This window comes from Sceloporus occidentalis, unplaced genomic scaffold (assembly GCF_023333645.1).
Source record: "Sceloporus occidentalis isolate IW3139 unplaced genomic scaffold, rSceOcc1.0.p SCAF_2, whole genome shotgun sequence".
Classification (NCBI taxonomy): Eukaryota; Metazoa; Chordata; class Lepidosauria; order Squamata; family Phrynosomatidae; genus Sceloporus; species Sceloporus occidentalis.
The window spans coordinates 266,444,254-266,468,894 of NW_028316982.1; the positions used below are offsets into that span (position 1 = coordinate 266,444,254).

A 24,641-nucleotide genomic window follows, 5' to 3' on the forward strand; every position below is an offset into this window, starting at 1 on the left:
CAGCCCTTACTGTCAGGAAGTTCCTCCTAATGTTGTACCTGGCTTGATAGCAGTACATGTGCAAAAGATCAAAAGATCTTAGTGGGCCACAAGCTAAACATAAGTTCTCAGTGTGATGTAGTAGCCAGTGTAATTCTAGAACTGTAGTGTGCGGATTAAAGGAAATAACAGTGACACTGTATTCTCAGACCTCTCCTGGACTACTGTGTCTAGTTCTGGGCACTGCGATTCTAGAAGGATATTGACAAGCTTGAACATGCTCAGAGGTGGTCGGTCAAAGTGGTAAAATGTCTGGAAGTTAGAACTATGTGGAATGGTTGAAGAAAATGGGTATATTTAGCCTGGAGAACATAAGACCAAGAAGTGATAATGAGAGTGATACTTACCATATATACTCGACTATAAGTCAACCTCATCTATAAGTCAGGGAAGATTTGGGGGCCAAAATTATGGATTTTGGTATGACCTATGGATACATCAATAGTAAAATCTAGGGATATGTAGCAAAGGAACTAAAGAATGAAGAAAAGGAAAACATGTCAAAAAACATACAAATTTCCAGTGGGCATAACTGCTCACACTAAAGGCTGGATGGATGAGGGGTCAGTGCTTCCAGGACAGATTATGCTCTTGCCTTTCACCAGATGATGGTTCCTTTTTAAAGAAGAGTTAAAGTACAGTACTTATCTTGGCTCATAGATAAGTCAACTCAGAATTTTTAGACAATTCTCTGACAAAAATTTCTAAACTTATCCTGTAGTATATACAGTAAATATCTGAACAGCTGTTAAGTTTAATATTGGGTTAAACTAAATGGCCCTTTGGGATCCCTTCCAAGTCCAGGGCTCACTTGGAAGGTATTATTATTTTACGAGTATGTGAGTTCCCTTATGCATATAGTTCTATATATATATATAATATTTCTGGCCATGAGGTAATGTTCATATTCAGCCTACAGTTATAGAAGCAGAGTTCTTCAACTGATTTTACATATAAGTTCACTTAGCATTCAACAAATAATTGAATCTGGTTTCTTGAACAGAAAATAGAGGCAGTTGTGCCAAAAACCAATGTATTTTTCTCTGCAGAATAATTCCTCCAGAACATCTTGGGATGTTCTAATTATTATTATTATTATTATTATTAACCTTTATTTATAAAGCGCTGTAAATTTACACAGCGCTGTACATACAATCTTTTTAATTGGACAGTTCCCTGCCCTCAGGCTTACAATCTAAAAAGACACGACACAAAGGGAGTGGTGGTGGGGAAGTGGCCTCTCTAGTAGGATAATACATATAAAATACATAGCAATACAGGAAATGATTCAATAAAACAGACAACAAAAGAACATCAAATAGCAAATGACAATTATGCAATGCCTGGGAACGCTGCCCTGAACAGGATGGTCTTCAACTCCGTTTTGAAGCTGGTTAAAGAAGTGATGGCTCTTGCTTGCGGGGGAAGAAGGGGCAGCGAGTGAAAAGGGGCGAATCCTAGATGGGGTAGAGGAAATCCTGGGCTGAGACAGCAGACCTTGACTACCAGAACGGAGGGCCCTAGTGGGAAAGTGAGGAGAAATAAGGTCTGATAAGTAAGGAGGGGCCAGCCCATGGAGGGCTTTAAACGTCAACAGCAGGAGCTTATACTGAATGCGGAAAGGGAGGGGGAGCCAGTGAAGGGATGCCAACACAGGAGAGATGTGGGCAGGGCGGTGGGTGGAAGTGATAATGCGTGCAGCTGAATGCTGGACAGAGATTAAAGGACGGAGGTGAGAAAGAGGAAGCCCAGCCAGGAGGACGTTGCAGTAATCAAGTCGTGAGACCACTAGGGCATGGACCAGGATCTTGGCAGTAGAGGCAGAGAGATATGGTTGGATTTTGGAAATATTGTATAAGAAGAATCTACAAGCCTTGGCTGTGGTCTGGATCTGAGGGATACACGACAGAGAAGAATCAAAGATGAAACCAACACTGCCGGCTTGCTGGACTGGCTGAATAGAAATGTTGTCCACAGAGACAGAAAAGGAGTGTTGAAGGGTGTGCTTAGGAGGAAAGACAAGAAGCTCCGTCTTGGACATGTTGAGCTTCAAACGCCGATGGCGCATCCACTGTGAGACAGCTGTGAGACAAGATGAGACTTGCTGTTCAAGCCTTGGAGAAAGGTCGGGGGTGGAAAGATACAACTGGGTGTCATCGGCATACAGATGGTAGGAAAAACCAAAAGAGCTAATGAGTTTTCCTAAGGACAGTGCAAGAAGTTATGCACAAAATTCTCACTGGTTTGTTATTCTTCTTGACAAAGGTTTCCTGACTGTTGGGAAGCCCATTTAAAAAAAATCTGGGAGTAAATAACTATGATTATGCTTCTCATCTCTACTTATCACTTCACAGCAAGGTCATGCTTGTGTGATCTGCAGCCAAAGACATCAGGCACCATGGGATGACTTGTACATTTAAATGCAGACAAATCTGGTGATGAACAAAAAAGATGTATGAATAGGTTTATAACAGCTCCAAGATTTTTAGAACTACATCTCTCCTAAAATAACAGAGGGGTGTGTGTGTGTGTGTGTGTGTGTGTGTGTAACCACGCACACACACACACACACACAGAGGCTGTATGGCTGAACCACTCCACAGTGGAAGATTGTGTTACAAGTTTAACTTGCAAATATAGAATAATCAAAACCACAAAAATAAACATAAACATAAATCCATGAAAAGCAGCAATTAATTACAAACAGCAGCATGTGACAAATGACACCAGAGGCCTTAGTTCAGACTCTCCCTCAAAAATATCTTTTCTGCAGCTTTCTTTTTTTGTTTTTCCCAGCCTTGAGTAGGGCAGTAACTTTGCATATTCAAATCTCCTCACCACACAAGGCCACTGCCAAAAAAGAACAAAATTTTCCATCAGGGGACAAGCATACATTTATTTAGGTAGGGATCAATCTGAGACTAAACATGTCTCCCCTTCTTATACAATTAAAAACAAAATGCAGTACAAGGCAAGATTTAGTAAGCAACCCTAGCTGGGAATAGAATACAGAAAACATCATTCCTTTCATCCGAGTTATTGCACTTCTTACTGTCAGGCTACACACTTAAAATTATACCTTTAAATTATAGTCAGCCCTCTGTATCCATGGATTCAAGCATCCATGATGTGAAAATATTTTTAAAATAATTAAATTCCAAATAGAAAACCTTGATTTTGCCAATTTATCTAAGGGCCACCATTTTGTTATGCCATTGTATTTAATGGGGCTTGGGCATCCATGGATTTTGTTATCTATGGACGGTCCTGGAACCAAACTCCAACGGATACCAAGGGCCCACTGTACAATGTCATACCTGCAGCCTAAATGTGTGTACATGCACATAGTTTCATGTAGTTAAAATGAAATTTTGATAAGATATGATTGTTTTTAAAGAAAACTTTAAAAGAATGTAAAAAATAATTTTAAAATTTATAAGAGGCATTAAAAGAGTGCAGAGGGTGGTATATATCATATTAGAGAATGAGCAAGTGAAAGTGCCTCTAGTATTTTGGTTTATGTGATTAGGTCATATGATGACATTCATTGAGTAGAAGCATGGGCAAAGTTGGCATCTGGGCTTGTGGCAAGGTCTTGTTACCTGTCTCCCCATCTGTGTTGTGCATCGTCCTGTAAGTAAGTAACTGTATGTGATTCGGACACTGTAGCTAAGTAAAGTCCTGTCACCAACAGCCTTTGAAGAGGCAGTTTTGTTGTGCAAATTAGGGTGTAGTTTCAACTATGTTATCCACAGTAATGAGTTGTGATCTATTGTTGGTTAAACTGAATTAGGAAATTGAGGAGACGAAACAGCTGTGATTCCTGCTCTTTAGGATAGGGAATAGTGGTATACTTTAATGTAGACTGCTCTTGCCAGTTTGGGACAGTTGTTGTTGTAGTTTTCTTATTTTGAAAAACAAGCAAACACGGGCATCATGTTCCATGACAGTGATACATTCTCTGAGCTGTTTTTGTCTGTGATTTCCTTCCAGCAACATCTCTGCCTTTGAACCTTTGCAAACATGAATAATAAACCACCACCCTTGACATTTAAGCAAAGAGTTCCATTCAGTGTCCTGTTCTCCTTCTGAGTGCTAGCTCACAATACAAGAACGGTGTATGCTTTCTGCCAATGCCACTTCTCCTCCCCACGTTGGAGGTCAGTACAATGGGTTTCACCTTCTTTTGTGCCTTTCTCTGAATTTGCATGCTGAAGGACTCAATGCCAGAAATCCCTTGTTCTGTTTTTGTGTTCCTTTGATTGTTTTCCCTGCTGTGGTTTTTTAAAGCAGGAACCCTTTTCTTTAAAGTAAGGGGGGGGGATCTTAGAAACCTTGACCTAGAACATGGAATTATATGGAATGCAGTGTCTTGTTCAGTGCCTCCCTCACTCATTCATTCCTGAAAGGTGCATGCATTTCAAAGGTTTCTTTCCCTTAAATTAATTGGATTCGGTGGGCAGATTATGTTTTTTATGAATATATAGATACAAAACAAATGTTCTCCATTGTATGAATGTGGTGGGGAGAGAATGATTGTTGCAACAGATTGTTGCAATTGAATGTTGTGAGCATTCATGTCCTTTCTGGCTTTTCATGAGGTTTTCTTGACAAGATTTTGTTCAGAGGAGGTTTGCCATTGTCATTTCCTGAGGCTAAGAGCATGTGACCTGCCCAAGGTCACCCAGTGGGTTTCATGGCTGAGCAAGGGAATTGAACCCTGATCTCCAGAGTCATAGTCCAACACTCAAACCACTACACTTAGATATTAAATTGATTGCACAGCCCTTCTTTGACACTGGAGAAGCACAACCCTGTCCAAAATACAGTCACTAGGGTCCTAGTCCTCTTTATCAGAGCATTATTATCCTGACCCAAGTACAGAGATGATGTCTACACTGGCATTCTCTAGTAACCATAGGGGCAACCGTTGCTGATAGCACCCACATCAGCAGAGTTGTGAATCCGCTCTGGGATTTTGAATAACCTTTGAGGCACTTTCATTGCCAAAGCTACAGATGAGAAAAAAAAGAGAGGGAGACCAGTTCTGCTTGCTACAGATGGTGAGCCCCTACATTTGCAGTATGCTTTAAAAGGGAGACTAATCCCAGCCTCCGGGATCCACATCCAGCAACTGTTTGCAGAGCAAGATGCAAGATTGAATGCATTTGGGATGCATGGCTAAGAAGCTGGATCACGCGGCAGCAGTCGCTGCTGTTACCGCCTTTCCAGGTCTTCTCCATTACTTATTTATTAAATGCCGACTTGAGAAGCTTTTTCCTCCTCTAAAAATAACCCCAGTCCCAGTGGACTGTTCGTTCCTGTCTGTCTTCCTTTCATGCCACTCAGTGTGCACGTTCTGAAGCTAACTGCCATGGACAGGCACTTCAGTAGGTGCCAGCTCTTGAAATATGTTTTCTTAAAGGCACCGTTTCTATTAGAGCTGCATATCCATATACTTGGTGGTTGTTTCTGCTGACTGCTCCCCTAACCCTTTCTTCTATACCTCCCCAAGCCTTGTTCGACACCAAAATCTGATACACAACATAGCTGTAAGATCAGCGTTATTGGTGGCAATTGAAGCAGCAGAAGCTCCACAGTAGAGAAAGAAGCATTAATGTCCTTTGCTGCAGGATTCTAGCAATCTCTCATAACATGTGGTAGCAACTAATTCTACCCATATTACCCCAGGACTGGAGTGCTAGATTCCTATGGCTAGCTAATGGATTTCTGGGCTGGCGTTCACTCTTCCCCTGGGTGAAATCACTGGAAGATGGACACCTAAGGTTTGTATAGGGTAGAGGCCAACAAAGGAAATCAGAATGCACAGAGGTGGCCCATTCACTATCAAGAATGCAAACAGGTTGATAAATGAAAAGTTTACTCCCCTGCTCTATTCTCACTTGCCAGACTTTTCCTTGCCTTGAACTGTTGGTCCTTGGTATCCACCAGAGTTTGCTTTCAGGACCCCCTGTGGATACCAAAATCCGTGGATACTCAAGTCCCATTATATACAATGTGTTAGTAAAATGGTGGCCCTTTTATAGAATGACAAAATCAGGGCTTGCTTTTTGGAATCAATCTATCTGTCTGTCTATCCATCTATCTGTTTGGCACAGAGGTATATTTTCAAGCCGTGGATAGTTGATCCCTTTTAGCATGCAGCCATGATCCTTTCAAGGCTTCTGTAACCCATCTGCCTTCAATTCCCTTTCAGCTCCTGACTATGTCTCGCTTAGGGAGCCTAGGAAACCAGAATATGTTCTCTGTCTAGAGTCTGGTGAATAAAGAACTGAAGGACTAAACTAAGGAGTTCTTGGTGTGATTCAGTGTTTGATATGGGGAGGAAAAATTGATAATCTGGTAGTGTTTAGAATTTGGCTCCCTGAAGATCTCTTTTTAAAATAAACAAGCAAGTTTTCCATGTCTCAACTGCCATCGTAGGTGAAATCTTTGAAGAGGGAGGTTGTTGTAGAAGATTTTAGGTTATCAAAGACAGAGATAGGAAATTTCCCCTTTGGGGACTACAGCTCCCAGAATCTTCTAATGGCTGGGGGATTCTGGAAACTATAGCTTCCAACTGTACCTTTGCCAAGCTCTGGTCAGCAGTAAGGCTTTAATGTGATGCTTGGGTCCTACATCCTTTCCATTATCCAATTTAAATTATATACATTTTTCAAATTTAGATTTGCATAATTGGTACAATCTATTCATCTCTCTTCAAGGTTTATCTTTCTCTGAGGCAAAACTTTGACTCTCATTAGTGCTGACTTGCAGCAGTAATCCCAAAACTTGGCTTTAGCGTGATCAAGGTTTGTCCAACAGAGGTTTATCAGAGGATAATCTCCCACCCAATTTATTAATTAGGCCTGACCCTGCTTCCCTTCCAAAATCAGTTGAGATTTGATACCACATGGTAGAGTTCCCACATCTCAGGACCTTCTCCTCTGGGCCTCAGGCAAAGCAGAAGAATCTCAGGGTGAGAGCAGCATATTGCAAGTTACCTATCTGTGTATCTGCCTATCTCCCTAAATATCTGTCTATAGAGATTAGCACATTAGTGTTAAAGTGCCTTATCTTTGATGGGATAAAGATGCATTTAATTTTCAAAACGGGTGTTATTGCATTCACTTGTCCCGGGGCAAATGCAGCCTGTATACAGCCCAGATGCCAGCTGGGCTTTTCCTGCACTTTTTCAAGAACAGGTTTTGAAAAGGCACAAGATAAGCCTGGCCAACGTCCATGCAGTATACAGGTTGCATTTGCCCCAGCACAGTTGAATGGGATAACACCCATGTTGAAAATTAAATGTGCCTTTATCCCATCAGGGATAAGACACTTTAAAGCCAATGCTCTAATCTCCTGTGTCAGTTCACCCACCCAGCCACCTGTCCATCCATTTCTGTGTGATCTGAGCTCCTGGCTGTTGCAGGCTGCATGGGTTGTTGTTGCTGTCACTGTTGTTTTCTTGGTTGCTTGGGAGCACCTGCGATAAGTTAAAAGCAGAGTTTGGGAAACTGTGCTCCTAAAAGCAGTGTCTGCAAACACGTTTGAAACAGGGTTGAGGAAAGCCTTTGGCATCCACTTGGATTTGGTGCCAGGACCCACCCACCCCCACCCCCCACCCGTGGATATTCAGGTACCATTCAATATCCAAATCAACGTTTGCTTATACAGTGGTCCCTTGCCTTACACGGGTTAAGTCAAGGTTTGCTTTTTGGAATGTATATAGTTTTAAAATATTTTAAAGCCGTGGATGCTTAAATCTGTGGATAAAAAAATCTATGGATATGGAGGGCTGACAGTATGTTTCCTACAAAGGTTGGAAATTTTACTTTTCAACCAGAGGAATATTTTCTCCTTCACTAGACCTGCTGCTTATTGCTTGCCTCACATGCTCTGAGCATGTGTGATTGATCTTTAATGTGCCGCACTGAAGTACATTGCCAGGTCCCATTGACAGGGAACATCCCTAGGTCTCAGATTTTGGCCCTGAAATCTCAAGCCCTATGCTGCTCAAGACATGAAAGTATAGTGTGGTCACATGCAATGACGTGACATGTTTCATCACTGGCTAGTGAAACCTTTAGGGAGAAAACAGGCCTCTCCTGTCACAGTCTTGCTCTCCAGCAAACACTGTGGCACATGCCACACAGGCGGAGGTCTAACCACAGAGGACCAGGTTAAAAAAGCTCTTTCAGTCCGACATGAATTAGGATGCTCTGTTTAAAAATTCATTGCAGGATTACATAAAACCATATGTTGCCGATCTATTCCCACCCTTGCCTCCCTAGTTTTGCATTAAAAATGTACAGCTGCTCGGCATTAGATTTTCCATTAGCCTATGGGGCTTGAGGTCTGGACTCCACGGTTCACGACAAGGAAAGGTGGGAAGGAAAAGTGTTTTTTTAAGCACAGCATTTATTTGATGCTTCTTTGAAACAGCGGTATCATTAAGTGAATCAAGCTTTTTATTGTATGAGGAAAGAGATGGCCTGCTGGGAAAAGCCCTAATGTACTGGATTTGTACCTGTTTTTGCAATAATCATGTGCTTCCATACCTACACCCCCTCCTGACTGCTGCTGCTGCTAGTTGGACTTTAAAATATTAACTTCTAGGAGCACAAGGCTTGCCAGTTGAGGATCGTCCTTAGCCCTGAGGCTTCTGGGCCAAAACCTGGGACCTAGGGATGGACCCTGGTGATATCATTAAGTGCAAGACATTCACTACTAGCCATAGTTGCTCACAGCTTGTCATTCAAGAACACACACAGAGCATATATTTTCTTGTGTGGAAATTTAAAAAGAAATATTAGTTAAAGGGGCTATTCCCAGGGCAAAGTGAAATATGAGGATAATTGCTTCTCACCTGGTTAGGAAAATGGGATAAGGAACATTTAATCTAGTCTATTTGCTTCTTGTCAGAGGTTCAGAAGTTGACTGCAGAGCAGAGGGTGGGAGGGGAGAAAGACGCTAACTATGGGGTTGTACAGATGGGAGGTGGGACGCCATCCCTTTTCTCTCTGAATTGAGGCCATGGCAACCTCATGCCATGGCCTCCAGAGGACACAAAAAGAAGCCACGAAAAGCAGCTTCTTTTCAGTGTCCTGGAAGGGGCGTCATAGGCACGCCGGCACGCCATGATAACATTCCTTCTGTGCTGCGCCGTTTGGCCACTGCACCACGGTGGCATCATCATGACGTAGGCCATTTAAATGGGCATGCACCAAAGTGGCGCCATGGGGGCAGGGTCATGGTATCAAGCATGCAGATGCTATGCCATGACCCCGCCCACAGGGCGGCACAAGGTGCCAATCTGTATCCCCCCTAAGTACAGTGGGCCCTCCATATTTGAGATTTTAACTTTTGTGGATTTGTTTGTGGGTTTCATTAATATGTTCTCTCTAGGAATCTCTAGGTCCACCAGTGCAACTCTGCCAGAGGCTGACCATAGAATTGTGCTGGAGAACTTAGAAGTTCCTGGGTATACACTTCTCTTGGCACTTGTAGGTCCTCCAGGATGATTCTACAACCCAACTCTGGCACATGTTGAGCACAGAGCTGCACTGGAGGACCTGGAGATTCCTAGATGGGTGTTCCCTTAGCTAAAAAGAATATTTTTTTAATTTGTGGTTTTCCCACACTCAAAGGGGTCCTTCACCCCTAACCGCAGTGAATGTGGAGGGACCACTGTAAATACAAAGACCTCTTGGAGAGACTCTGCAAGCTGCAGCAATAAATCAGTGAAGCCTTGCAAATTACAGCAAGGTGGAATTCTTGTAGCTGAGCAAGAAATGTATATACAGCCTTTTCGTCTTGTCTGGGGCTGAGCCCCCAAAACTGGAGAAATTTCGCCCTCGTCTCCTGGCTAGAGATGACCCTTGAATACTGGAGATACAAGGCCAAGCCCTGAGATCTGGTAGCTCTAATGAGCACAAAGCCAAAGCATCTTTAGCTTAAGAGATCTGGAATGTCTGTGCTCTGGCTTAGGTTTCCTGCAACCATAGGCTGAAACCCTTTAACAAGCTGGCAGACTCTGTCAGCATATTTGTGGATGAGAGACTGAGGGAAGAGGTACTGAATATTTCCTTCCGCAACATCCAAAACCCTTCATTTTAAAAATTTCTTTTTCATTTTGTAATTGTATGCTCGAATGGTATGTTCTTAATAGCTTGTCTCGCAATCTTAATCTTTTATTTCACCAGTGTGAAAACACCCTAAGACTTGGAAGGGCAGCTGTGAAGGACCTAGATAAGATCTTCAAATGTAACAGGGACATAGCCAGGATTTTGGCAAAGGGGGGTGTCCAGACTCAGTGCCACCATTATAATGGGTCTTGGCACACGCCATTCATTATATTTAACGGAAGGGGGTTCCGGACCCCACGGACACACACACACCCCGGCTATGTCACTGAGCATAAAGATATAACATTAATTACTTAAAATCTAAATTGTTCAGGCCAGGGTATTTCTGATTTCTGTGTATGTGTGGGAAAGCTGGAGAGTGGAGAAAACTGACACAAAGGACATTGTTGAAATGTGGTGCTGGAGGAGAGTAGTATTGACATCATGGACTAATAAAAAGACAAATGAATGGATCTTGCAGCAAATCAAACCTGAACTCTTTTTAGAAGCCAAGATCACTAAATTGAGGCTATTGTACTCTGGACATCTTCTTAGACCAGATGACTCATTGGAAAAGAAAATAAGGCTCAGTACAGTGGAGGGCAGTAGGAAAAGAGAGAGATCATAAAACAGGTGGATTGATTCAATCAAGGAGACCATAACTATAAGTTTTAAAGACCTGAAATAGACAGTTGATGATCTGGGCTTTTGGAGGTCATTCATTGAAAGGGTTGCCAAATACCAAAGTTGACTTGATGACAAACATGTCCTGGGTGTGTGTGTTGTGGCTTGGGGCAAACTTTATGACCCTGTTGTACACATTTGCTTTCTCCTTTATCATTCATCCTTGGAAATCCTTTCTTCAGCTAAACCTTTGACCTCAGTGGCATCCTTCCATCCAGTTCTATCCAGTGTCCTCACCTCATCCTTATTAAGGATAATAAGGCAAAGCTCTCACTCCCATTATATCTTCGCTAGTCAAACAACTGAACTACTGTCTTCTCAAAAAAAGAAAATCCCCCACAAGAAAATAAAGGAGGGAATTTGGACTGATTTAGGAAGACAGGGACCCTGTCGCTGCTCCTAGGGCAAGCTTAATGCTGAGGCACTCCTAGGTTATAGAAAGAAAATCTACGGCTTTCTGCTCTAAGGCATGGATGTTCCTTCAGACAGCTGGAGCCTCTCACTTATTCTTAGTCAGCTGCCTCTAATGATTTGCTCCCTTGCACTTTTTTTTTAGATCAAGGTCAAGTTCTCCTGCTTGGCCCAAAAGCCTCCAGTTTATGCTGATCTCTGCATTTCTCTGTTTGAAAACGATAGTAATAATAATGATGATAATGATACACTTTAACCAGTACAGTATCTGAAAATGGCTGTGTGTTTCTTCTCCACAGCCAGGAAGGAGTCAGTCCTTCCTTCCTTCCTTCCTTCCTCCTAATTAATGTGTAAATTTTGTACATGTTTTAACCTCCTCGGAAAAAGATTTACCAAGAGACATTATTGTTGGTTTTGGTTAGAGGTGTGAGAAATACTTGTTAATATTTTTTGTCCAAAAAAAAGAGGGGTTCCAGTGGAAAATGAGAAGAACAGCCTTAAGATTCTTTGCCCTTCGGGTGTATACTGAGGCAAGTTCATTTGCAGAAAAAGTACTTTCCTTTGCAAAATAAATACATATTTTAATATGGCTGCCTTCTGCTTGGAACGTATGTCTTCATAAATGATCTTACATGTACGCAAAATTGAATTGGTGAGTTTGGCAACATCCATATTGACCAAGAGATTGTCATGGCATGGCAATATTAGGCCACCTGTTGTTCACTAATAGCTACTAAAGTGACTGCCTGAATGTGCAGTGAACACCAATTAGGGATACATAAACTGGCCTTAATTCAACACCCGCTTAGTGTAGTGTAATGATCCACATGTGGACCTTATGCTAGGCTGACCCATCTACTTGGAAGACCTGAAGCTGCTTTACATAGGCATTCTTGTTCCAACGAAGCAGGCAGGATCAGAGAAGGTCTGGCAACACTCCCATACCTGAATGCACAATAGTGACATAAGTGCTGAGATCTGCTGGGTTCCTCTGAAGACCTCAGCATTTCTGTAATCATCATACCTCTGGCAGAGGGAAGAAGAGATTGCCAGACATTTCTCTAATTGTGCCTGTTCACATTGCAGCATGGAAAGCCTGTATAGATAGTTTCATGGCTTTAATGTAGGTTAGAAGGGTTGGAAGAGGGGACACGAATACCAACTTCTGTAGCACTGAAAAAAGACATCCACACATATAAGGCACACTTAGGCATATGGTTATCCCTACCTGAATTTTTTCCATGGGATAGGAAGTGCCAGAGTACAACAGGACTGCCCTGATGTACAAGTGTCCAGTGTACATCTGAAGCTGTCCACTTACATCAGAAGGGCCTAATGCACACCAGACATGCATGATTGTAATCAGAAGTGTCCAGTGTGCATCAGAAGTGCCTAGGATACACCAGAAATCCCAATATGCATCAGACGTGTCTGGTGCACATAAAATGTTTCTAATGTGCATTGGAACACTCTGTGTGTGTGCGCGCGTGCAGAAAAAAAACCAAATATAAATAGCAGGCGTATTGTATTTACTCTGTAGGAATCCATGTCTCTACACAGTTTGTGTAACTCTTATGTAAATTGAATGATTTATTAAATGATTCATTCAATCTACATTCATTCAGTTTAATTTGCATAAACACAGAGATCCTTGCATAGAAAAAAAAAACCCCACCATTTTTCTGCAAGTATTTTGTGTGCAAAAACTACCCCATAACTTTGCACAAGGATCAGTATATTTTCTGTAAAATACAAATGTTCTGCCAAAAACATGTTTTCTGTGCAAAGAAGACACATATATCTTCAAACAATAAATTTCCCCTGATAAAGTGCAGTTGACAGTGGTGCTGAAAACCTTCACAGAAAACCTCTGAAGCAAATTGCTGATTTTTTTGTCTTGTAATTGGGAGGGGGGGGGGGGGAATAAGTGAAGATGTACTTCTCTACATCTGGTGGCCAAATGCACATGACATGATTATTGGTTTTCTTTTTCAGAGTGGTGTTCCATGCTTCCTTTGAAAAAGGAAGATCAAATGATACCAAGAAAGGATCTGTAGAATTGAGGCTCACTTCTGTTCCTGAGTCCACTGTAATGGAGCCAGGTATCAAAATTTTTCTTGAATCTGCATTGCAATAGACATTTCTTTGCTATAAGAAGCTTCGGATTTGTATACATCTCTGAGTAGCATTCAGGAGTAATGTGAAATTATAGCAGTTTCATTTTAGAGTGGAGTATTAGGAGATTACCAGTCAGCTCTCAACTTCTACAGCAGTTAGGGGCATAGTAACCCTGCAAAAGTGGTGCACTTCCCCCAACCCCAAGAGTACATGTCTCTAGGCATTCCTAGGTTCTCCATCATGATTTTATGGTCAACGTCTGGTGAAGGTTGACCATAGAATTGTGCTGGAGGACCTACAAATGCCTAGAGACAGCACTGGAGGCAGAAGCAAATACAATAATCTGTGAATAATCAATCATGAATGCTTAACCCCAAAATATGATGGGATGACTGTACTTAGGATCCATTTGCAATTCAGTGGTCCCTTAGTATCTGCTGAGGTTTGGTTCCAGGCCCCCATGTGGATACCAAAATCTATGGATGATCAAGTTCTATTAAATACAATGGCATAGTAAATTGGTATCAATGAATATTTTAATGCCATGGATGGTTAAAACTGTGAATAAAGAATCCATGAATAAAGAGGACTGACTGAATGAAAAAGGAGGATATGATTTCTAACCAAATGCAGCTCCCAGAAGCCCTTTCACACTATATAATTATACTATTACCATTTCACTTTAGCTGCCATGTTCGCATCCCAAGGAATGCTTGCAGTTTAGAGGAAGGCATTTGGAATTCTCAGCAAAAGAGCTTGACTGCTTTCTCAGACTAGAAACCCCAGGATTCCACAGGATGCAGCAACAACTGTTAAAGTGGAAACACAGTACTATAATTGTGTAATGGAAACAGCCCACCCACCCCCAGCCAAAGATGATGATATCTTTTAACTTGTTCAATGCCTTACTTCTAGTCCACTACTTCACTAGGTAAATATATTTTGTAGCACCTGATATCTGATATTTCTATAAAGGGGATTGGATCTGTGTGCAGGGGCCCTTTCACAGTACAGTGGTACCCCGGGATACGAATTGATCGCGTTAAGAAATTTCCGGGGTACGAAAAAGTTAGATTGGAAAAAACTGTTCCGGGTAACGAAAGATTTTTCGGGTTACGAAATTCATTTCGGCGCGAAATTTAAATGCGAAGCGCGGCTAGCGGCTTTCCAGCGCTAACGGAAAGCCTTTTCGGGTTGCGAAATGTATCGGGTTACGAACGGCGCCGCGGAACGAATTAATTTCGTAACCCGAGGTAGCACTGTATACAACTATAGTACATTGATTTTCATGACTCCATCCAATTGAATCATGGAGTTTCTAGTTTGGTGAGGGACTTGAGCTCTCTGGCTGAAATTTCTGAAGACCACTCCCTGAAACCTTCATCCTATAATTTTGTACTGTGAAATGATCCTGTGTGTAGTTTTAAAGGGCCTGCTCTTGTATGTGTATTGGACTATAGTTGCAGTAGTCTTTTGTGGGTTTTGGGGGCTATGTGACCATGTTCTAGAAGAATTGATTATGGATGTATTTTCAGCATCTGTGGATGGCATGTTCAGAGAATGCCATTCAGCATTCAGCATACTCTGAAGATGCCAGCCACAGATGCTGGCAAAACATCAGGAATAAACTTTTCTAGAACATGGCCACATATCCCGAAAAAACCACAAAAAACTATGGATGCCGGCTATGAAAGCCTTCAACTTCACTCTTGGAAATGATAGAGATTGAACCTGAGACCTCCTGGTGCAAAACGTTTGACCTATAGTTTATCCCCATTGCATCTGATGGGAAACACCTTTTTTGGTGGAGAACCTGGAAAATCAAAATAATATTTAGAAGAATCAAAGGGTCATGCATTAAGGGATCTATATAAATTATGTGAGAATGTAGGAAATTTAAATGTTTGGATTACAGTTCTCAAAACCCTATCACCAAGAGGGAGTTTGGGGGTGTCATAGTTTCCAAAGAAGTCACATTTCCAAGCTCTGGCTCCAATGACAGCAACTGGAAACCTTCCATTAAGAGTAGGGGTGTTTTATTTGTGTGAATTCCAATATGAACTGACACATTCGGCACCTCTTGGACTAATGTGTGAGTTGGAGCATGTTTATCTACTAAGATTTCCAAAGCTCTGGCTGTTGTGTGACAGCTCGAAAATAATCCCGTTTCTATATTTTTAAATTTGGCGTTAAAATATATTTAGAAGTAGGTCATATGAGAGAAAATTAGTTGTGAAATACATATGTAAGTACACATTTTGTGGGGAGCTTTGGGAAAGAACAGATCAAATGGACCTAAGCAATGAGATCCTAGATGGCCATGCTTAGCACTGTAGTTCTGCACATGGAACTCTGCTGTGACTCCACTGTCTCCAGCCCAAGGATCATCTTATCAATTCAATAGCCTCTTTCCAATGGCTGTTCTGTTTCTGGTGAAGACCAGGGGGGTGGTGATGATGATGATGATGATGATGATGATGATGATGATCATTCATTGTTATTATACTCCATCCTTTCCCCAGTTCTGGACTCAAGGCATTTTACGGCAGATTAAAAACCATAGTTAAAATTTGGAAAAAAATACAAAAGGTAAAAAGTGATTAACTCTCAAAATAAATTAAAGCCATCAACAAAATGCTGAGGGATTCCAGGAAATATTCCAGAGTCAAGTACACATCATGTGGATCTCCAAAATGAAAATAAAATGTTCAAAATCTGGTATTGGCAGCCTGGTTTGTCCATGTGTCTTGTTCTTGTTGTTTCTTATCTCCCCTCCCTATAAATCGAGGCAGGGAATGACAAATTAAAAAGCCAACAATGTGTAGCAAGAATACCACAAACAGGAGACAGAGACAACAGGGAGCTGTTTCACAATCTCTTTACAAAGCTTTGCAAAAGTTACTTTTTCAGATTACAACTCCCCCCCCAATCCCACATGTTGGTTGACGGTTTGGGGTATACTTGCTTTAAAGTAACTTTTCCCCAGTTCCCCAGCCTCTGATATCTGAGAAGAGGGGTGGGGAATCATGCTATTATTGTTGTTGTGTGCCTTCAAGTGATTTCTGACTTGTGGTGACCGTAAAGTGAAGCTATCACCAGGTTTTCATGCCAAGTTTCTTCAGAGGGGTTTTGTCGTTTTCATCCTCTGAGGCTGAGTGAGTGTGAATTGCCAAGAGCATCCAGTGGGGATCTATGGCTGAGCAGGGATTGGAACCCTGGTTTCCAGAGTTGTTGAAACAACTACATCATGGGGAATCATAGCAATACCAATAGCATTTATGTTTCTATATTGCTTCATAGTGAACTCAGCACTCTCTAAGTGAATTACAATCTGTAAGCCAATTGCCCCTGACAAGCTGGGTACTCATTTTACTGACCTACGAAAGGATGGAAGTCTGAGTCAACCTGGAGCCCTCTGGGATCAAACTCACAACGTTGTGGCTGCAGTACTGGCATTTATCCACTTTGCCACCAGGGAGAATTATGCAGCTACCCATATGTTGTTGGACTGCAATTCCCAACATTCCCTTCCATAGGCTATGCTGTCTAGGGCTACTGGGAATTGCAGTTTATCAACCTGTGGAGGGCTGTATGCTTCTCACTCCCTGCTTTAAAAGGAAAGCACCATTCTGAACTGGGTCACCTTGCATTGTCTCAGCAAGGCCAGTTTGATGCACTTACAATATGCTCTGGCACACGGGTGAAAATGCAAATATTGGAGCAATGGTATCCAGATGTTGAAAGCTGGATGTTGCATGGTCCAGAAACTGTTGTCATAAATGCTCTGTCCTTTGTTGATGTTGTTAGTAAAACAAGCTAATGGTAATCATTATTTACCTGTTCCTTGTCCTCCCAGCAGTGTTGTGCAGCATAGCTATGTATGGGCAATTAGAATTAATGTGAACAGCACTTATAAACTGAATGCCTAGTTTATTTCCAAATGGGAAGGTCAACGTCATTATCCTTGGAGGATTCAATTACTAAATCCTGTACAATTGCAGTGCTTTACTGCTTTCTTCTTAATCACATCTAGCTCTGCATAAGATTGTTATTTTGTGTGTCTCTGTTTATTTTGGGTTTTGCTTTGTGAGAGGGTTTTCTTTATGTTGTTGTTTGCAAACAGAATTGAAGCCTACGTCTTCTGTAATGTCGCCAATAACGCTGGTCTTTTAACAGTGAAAATTGGCCTTTTGTTTTCCTCTTAAATGGTTCTGGTATTTAAAGGGTGTCTAAGGAAACGAAGTCTCTTGTAAAATGGTAAAGAGAGATGGAGAAAGGATCTGCATGCAATGATTTCTTCAAATTCCAGTCTTAGATGGTCAGTGTGAACCTTCACACATCAGGACTAATTGCTCTAAATTTTCTTATCTGTGTGTTCACAACATCTCTGAGTTTCAGAGGCAGACAAGTCTTTTAATCATTAATAACAACAACAAGTTTATTTATATCCAGCCTTTCCCCCAAAATTGAGACTCAAGGGATCTTACACATTAAAACGATTACAATTAAAAGCATACAAAAAGTCAACGTTAAAACAGAATTAAACTATTAAGCTTATTAAAAAAAAACATACACTCAAAAAGATTTTTAAAGTTAAAGTATACATTTAAAATAGTCCCACACTTAACAATCCCTTGGAGTGTGGTGGAGTCTCCTTCTTTGGAAGTTTTTAAACAGAGGCTGGATGGCCATCTGTCAGAGGTGCTTTGATACTGTGTTCCTGCATGCTAGGGAGTTGGCCTGGATGGCCCTTGGGATCTCTTCCAATTCTATGATTCTGTGATTCTAATCTTTTGTTAAAAGCCTTCAGTTCTAAAAGCCCACCTGAATGAAAAAGTATTTGTCTGCCCATAAAAGGACAGCAAGGAGGGGGCCATTCTAGCCTCCCATGGGAGGGAATTTCAGAGTATAGTGGCAGTCACCAAGAAGGCCCTCTCTTGTGTTCCCACCAACCATACCTGTGAAGGTAGTAGAACTGTGGGAAGGACCTCTCCAGGTAGGTTTATATTGGGTGATACAGTCTACCCTAAACACCCCCAGATGCTTCACCCACGTTTCAGAAATAATCCAGTTTAACACCAGGTTTCACTATCATGATGCAATACTATGTAATTTTTGTGAGCCATTTAGCGTTTTCAGACAAAGAGCTCTGGTGCCACAACTAACTACAAATCTCAGAATTCCATTGTATCGAGCCATGACAGTTAAAGTGGTATCAGCCTAGATTATTTCTGCAGCGTGGATGCAACTAGAGACATACGGTGAGGGGGAAAGGATTACATTTTTGTAAAATGATAATCTTGATAAGGATAATACAGGTTGAATCTCCCTCATTTAGAATTTTGAAATATTCCACAAACCAAAACATCTTCCATGGGTGGCTGAGATAGTGACACCTTTGCTTTCTGGTGTTTCAATGTACACAAACTCTGTTTCATGAAAAAAACATTGTATTAAAATTAACTTCAGTCTATATGTATAAGTTGTATATGAAACATAAGTGCATTTTCTGTTTAGTTCATCTCCAAAATACTTCATTATGTGCTTATATGCAAATACAGTAGTCCTTTCATATCCATGGGGGCTCTGATCCTGACCCCCATCCCCCATGAATAAGAAAAAACATAGGGACTTAAGTCCTGTTGTTTTCTATGGGGGTGCAATGTGTGTGCAGCCACTGGTCTGGGCATGTGAATGCATCTCCATTAAAACCAGCAGGGCTTGCCATCCTCAGAAGCTCAAATCCATGACTGGCAAACCTGCAGATAACAAGAACTCACTGGACAGGTATTCCAAAATCCCCCCAAATCCCAGTTCCCAAACACTTCTGGTCCCAAGCATTTCAGATAAGGGAGACTGAACCGGCATTTATCAAGACAATAAATGGGAACCACATCTCATGAAACAACAACAATGTTTATTTATAACAGCCTTTCACCAAAGGGCGGAACACCAGCCATTTATTTGCAAAAACAAAACCCTCACAAAACAAAACTTCTAAGATCCTGTTAGTGACAGGTATGCAAGTGTCATTTATGCTCTTTTTGAATGGGATGTTCTCTAGCCCAATGTATCCTGTCCAAAACTCGCCACTTCCCCTGCATCTGTCATGGCTGGAGAAGCTTCACCACCACCATTGCTGCTACATACTGGTAGGAAGTACATGGGAGAGGGAATTCAGACGATACAAATGTAGGGGGTATGGGCTTTTAGGGGAAGGGGAAAGAGGTTGCACTCTGTGAGTTCACCCTAGTTCAACCCGACCGGTCAAGAACAGCTACTTCTTCATTGTTTGAATTGTCTCTCCTCCACCTATCCATTCTCCATCAGTAAGCAGCAGAGGCCTCTCCTGGGGCTTTGGGTGGAGGACATGAATCTGTGTGGGCACAACATTATGGTCCACCTGCATAGTGTATGATCTCAAATTCTGCTGAATTTTAACTGGTGTCCTGAGACAGCTGAATAGCATGCATTGCAATTGCAAATGTTGCATTGCAACACAGCTGGGCTGGGTTTTTCTTTTGTAGCTGCTCAAAAACTACTGCCTGCAAGCACAGATGTATGCTAGGCTATAAGTCAAATTCCTTTACACCAAGGCTTATTCCTATAGGGTTTCTATGTGGCTATGCCAGTGGTAATAATTGTTGATCTGCCTCCTGCTGTTCATTCCAACTAATGTAGATTCATTCAATCAATGGGATTTCCTTACCTAGTGGCTCACCGCTCAGTAATAGATTCCAGGATCTATTGTAGTTGGGACTAAAGGATAGGATCCAGGCCATCATCACTGCTCATCACCATCTTTCAGAACCCATTCCAATTATGCAAAGCAGATCAAAATAAAGATTCTAATTTGAATAACACAACCATGAAGAGCCTATTGCTTGTAAAGTCGAAGGCTTTCATGGCCGGCATCCATAGTTTTTTGTGGGTTTTTCAGGCTATGTGGCCATGTTCCAGAAAAGTTTCTTCCTATTGCTTGGTCTGTACTGTCTTTCTGAAGTACTCTAAAGCATAAGAAGAGCCTGACTATTGGATGTTTCCCCTGTGTTCTGAAGCAAAACAACAGAGCCAAAACATTGTACGATCCACTGACTGGGTAGCTTTGCTCATAGACCAGTCAAAAGTATAGAGTTCCTGCCCCTTTGAGCGGAGAGGGGAAGATGTTTGGCTCCTGCTTACCTGGAAGGAGAGATCTCTTTTCTTCCATCTCGAAATCCCATGAAACCTGGTTTTATCCCCATGTTACAAGTGAGCAAGACCTACATTTTTTCCTGAACTTTTCTTTGAATACCTCTCTGCCATCCCGCACCCCCCATAGATTTGCTTCCACTTCAAAGTGAAACTTTCATCTCTCTCTAGATAGGCTTATGTGTGACTGCTGTCACTTTTATTTTATAACAAAAATTTGGTGACACATCCACGAGCCCCCAGGGTTTCACTCTTGGGGGCTTTATGACATCTCCCAAATCCACAGGCAGTGACTTCATGCAAAATCAAATCCATCACTTTTCTGTTTGATCTTCAGTTTTCCCTGATGGGTTTAGACAAAGCTAACACACAAAGGACTTGTGAAAATAATGCAGAAGAACATTTCGAAAGGTAAAGAAGGAATTCTGATGAGAATGTCTAGGGATGAAAGTTTGTAACTCTGAAGTTCACCAGACCTGTATTTACCTAATCCACTACTGTCTCTCTGTATCTCTTAGATGGAGCTTCAGGCTGTACCTTTAGGGGTTCCATTCTTTACCTCTGATTTTCTCCATATCAGTTTCTCAGTGTATGCCATGGTACCACTGCCTACTATGGGAGATTCTGAGTCCAAGTTCCTTTTAGGCTCTCACCATAAGCTCATATGACATGAAAGCGCACTCTTGATTTCATCCTATGTTCCTTCTAACTGCAGGGGACTTATTCTCCACAAAATTTGTAAGTTGTTGATTTGCACAGAAAACAGCATTTTGTGCACAAGAAGTAGTATTTTCTACACAGGTGATAATACTTACAAATGGGATGGGATGGAGATAAAGCCTTCTCCTGAAGATCTTCAAAGACCGACATGCTCATTGGTTCTCAGCCTTTTGGCTAAAGTCAAGTTGGTGGTACTGTACAAGAGGATTTAGGCATATGTGAAATGGTTACATTTGTAGAACTCTGCTTACGTAACCATGAACTGAGTGTCTCAGTTGCACAAGGAACAACTGTGTATGACACAAACAGGATTCCAGCCAAGATCTTTCTGACCAATAGATAAATCCATTCAGATAACCAAGTGCCTATTTATATGCTGAGGTGAGTTGCCATTTTGGCAAACAGTCATCTCTAGGGAATTGTATTTTTGTGAGTTGCAAACTGTTGCTGGAGCTTCACAGCAAAGGTGGAGATTATTCAGCAGAAAGATGTCCTTCACTTAAACTGATTTTTAAACTGGAGCTTGTTCATGCAAAAATATCAGACATCCTATTTTTCATGCAAAACAACTCTCCAGGATGTCCATAGCAGCAAACATTTGTAAAACATCTCTCTTCCTTTCTTTCGGAAGCTTCCAATAAAGGAGCAAGGGCCATAGCTTTGCATGCCACACACTTTGCATACAAATGGCCAAACTTTCATTCTCTGGCACCTCTAGCATACAAGATATTAAGCTATAAGAGAGCAGATGCTGAGCCATAACCTCAGCGTCAGACAACTGGGCAGGATGTGCCAAGCTTCTGATTCAACACAAGGCAGCTTTATATGCAGTTTCAGTATCATAGTTACAGCCTTATGCATACTTAGATGGAAATAATTAATAGTCCCAGTTAGAGCAGGGCTACTGAATCAAGAGAAACCTATTAAGCCGACATTTCCATCAATGTAATGGGCCCACTCCATTTGAGAATAATTGGATCTAGCCTTCTGTGAACTCTTTTTAAGACATTATGTTTACACTCCATCTACATGACCAAATATCAGTGTTTGCTCAGCTAAAATCTGATTTTGAAAGCCATTAACAAGCAGTGGTTGAAGAAATTTGGTTCCCTCTATTCAGTTTAGGGTGCTTGGACAGATCTTGCCCCAGATACACTGCTCACTGAGGTGAAGATGGTAGCCATCCCACTGCGTATACTACAGTCATTTGGACTATAGGTTGAATCATTGTCTACACTGAAGTGTGTGACTATCCTCTTGTTGTTCTGTGCCTTCACGTCAACTCCAACTTATAGCAACCTTATCATAGGGTTTTCTTGCCAAGATTTATTCTAAGGAGGTTTGCCCTTGCCTTCTTTCACAGCTGAGAGAGCATTACTTGTCCAAGGTCATCCAGTGGATTTCCATGACTGAGCGGTGATTTGAACCCTGGTTTCTTGGTTTTAACTCATCTCTCTAACCACTATATCATGCTGGCTCTCTAGAGTATCCTTAAAACTGCCTGAATCCAGCAGGCTAGACTCAGAACTTGGAAAGTTACTTTTCACAAGCATGTAATGTGTTCCATTACTTGTGTACAGAGTTTAGAAGGCAACAGCTTCCCGTTACTCTTTATGATGATGAAAAGTAACCCTGTTGAATTATTTGTTAACCTGCTCATTACCTTTCCATCCCTCCTGCTGCTGCTGCTGCTTCTTCTTCTTCTTCTTCTTCTTCTTTTTAAAGTGGGGAAAACCTTAGGCTTGGCAAGAGAAGAACATAAAACTTAGAAATTCCTATTGAAATGTCTTTAAGAGTAACCTTTGAGAATAAGTAGGAACTGATTAAAGTGACTTTGCTCCTACATGTTGCATTGCTTTTACAACGGAACTTGATTGTATCTTTGCTGCCCCCTGAGATAACTAGTTGCAGACAAAAGTGTTACCTACAATTTCTTACTTCCAAGTTCTTGCTATGGATGCACCTGCGTTGCAAAATTAATGCAGTTTGACACCACATTAATTGCCATGGCTCAGTGCTATGCAATCCCAGGATTTGTTGTTTGTTGTGGCACCAGAATAGCACCAAACTACAAATCCCAGAATTCCATAGCACTTACCCATTAAAGCAGTGTCAAAGTGCATTAATTCTGCACTGCAGATGAAGTCTATGTTAGAAAGTACAGGATAAGCGCTTATATACTCTCTGAATTGCTGCTGCCTCCCAGATCTCATGTCTGAGGTACACCCAGCCCTTTCTCAGGCATCCAGCTGGATTAGTCTACAATTGGGACATGCAGATAAGAGAGTTACAAGCAAACCTGGTTCATCATCCTAAGGCAAATAGGAAAAGAAAGTTCAGCAGTTTGACTCCAAACCTGAAAAATGGTTGCACCATTCCCAATGGAATGGGATGAGTAGCTTTTATATTTTTGGACACTGGAGAGCCATTATTTTGGAGACCTGTGTTTGAAACCTTAAATCCCTTAGACTCAAGGCTGAATTAACCTTTGCACTAAACACTGCACAGAGTAAGAGCTCCCCATAAATTGGGACACTCTGGTGGCTTCATTAGATGGTTGATGCCATTCAGTGGTGACCTTTATCTGTTCGTTTTCTGTAGCAAGATGTCCACTTGATAGTGGGTAGGTTTCAGAAAAAGGACTTCTGTAAATTCAAGCAGACCTTTCTCAGCCTTTTCCCTTGTTTCCACCCCTCTCTTCTCAAAGACTGGTTAGCACTTTTTCTGTGCACTGATATATAAGCTTCTTCTTCTTGTTAGCAAACCTCCTACCAGCAGCCTCGACTCCATCTTGTTCCTGCTTCATTTGCCCCATTGCCTTTCCAAACTTTGCACTCCTTCTGCATCCCATCTTACTGATTCTTCTCAGCTCCACCCTGCATGTTTGGGTCAACTTTCTTGGAAACAAAGATGCACCTAGCTCCCAAATGATTGTGCATTCATCCCATCACAAAAGTTACACTTCAGCCTGACTCCTTCCCTTAAAACAACCCCTGCCTACTCCAATGCTTGACTAGCAGAGCCTGTGATGTGATATTGGACCTCTGCAGGGGAAGGATGGAGTTGCAGGCTACAATTATAATGCCAACGGCCCCATTCCCACTGGCTTATAACACGGATCAGGATGTGAATCATTGGTGCAGCGTTCCCATTTGAGCGTGCATTCGATCCACATTGCTCTGATATCGTTCCCATTGGAATTCGGATCTGACTCCCATGTGATCGAATTATCCTGAAAAAAAACCGAATCAATGGTTGATAAAGCGGTTTAATTTAACAGCGCATTTTTAGTGAGTTTTCCTGTGCCTCCCGAGTCTGATTCGCAGCATACGAATGGGAACGACAAGGGTG

The 24,641-nt window shown here is 41.7% G+C and overlaps 1 protein-coding gene across 6 annotated transcripts in view; it reads left to right on the forward strand.

The window, feature by feature from the left end:
- LOC149320104 (teneurin-4) overlaps window positions 1-24,641 on the forward strand; it is a 793,050-nt gene that overhangs the window by 236,578 nt on the left and 531,831 nt on the right. For all 6 annotated transcript variants that reach the window (XM_089512941.1, XM_089512942.1, XM_089512944.1 and 3 more), the window contains exon 2: window positions 13,257-13,363. The gene's annotated coding sequence lies outside the window, so the exon portion shown is untranslated. The remainder of the gene's footprint in view (window positions 1-13,256; window positions 13,364-24,641) is intronic.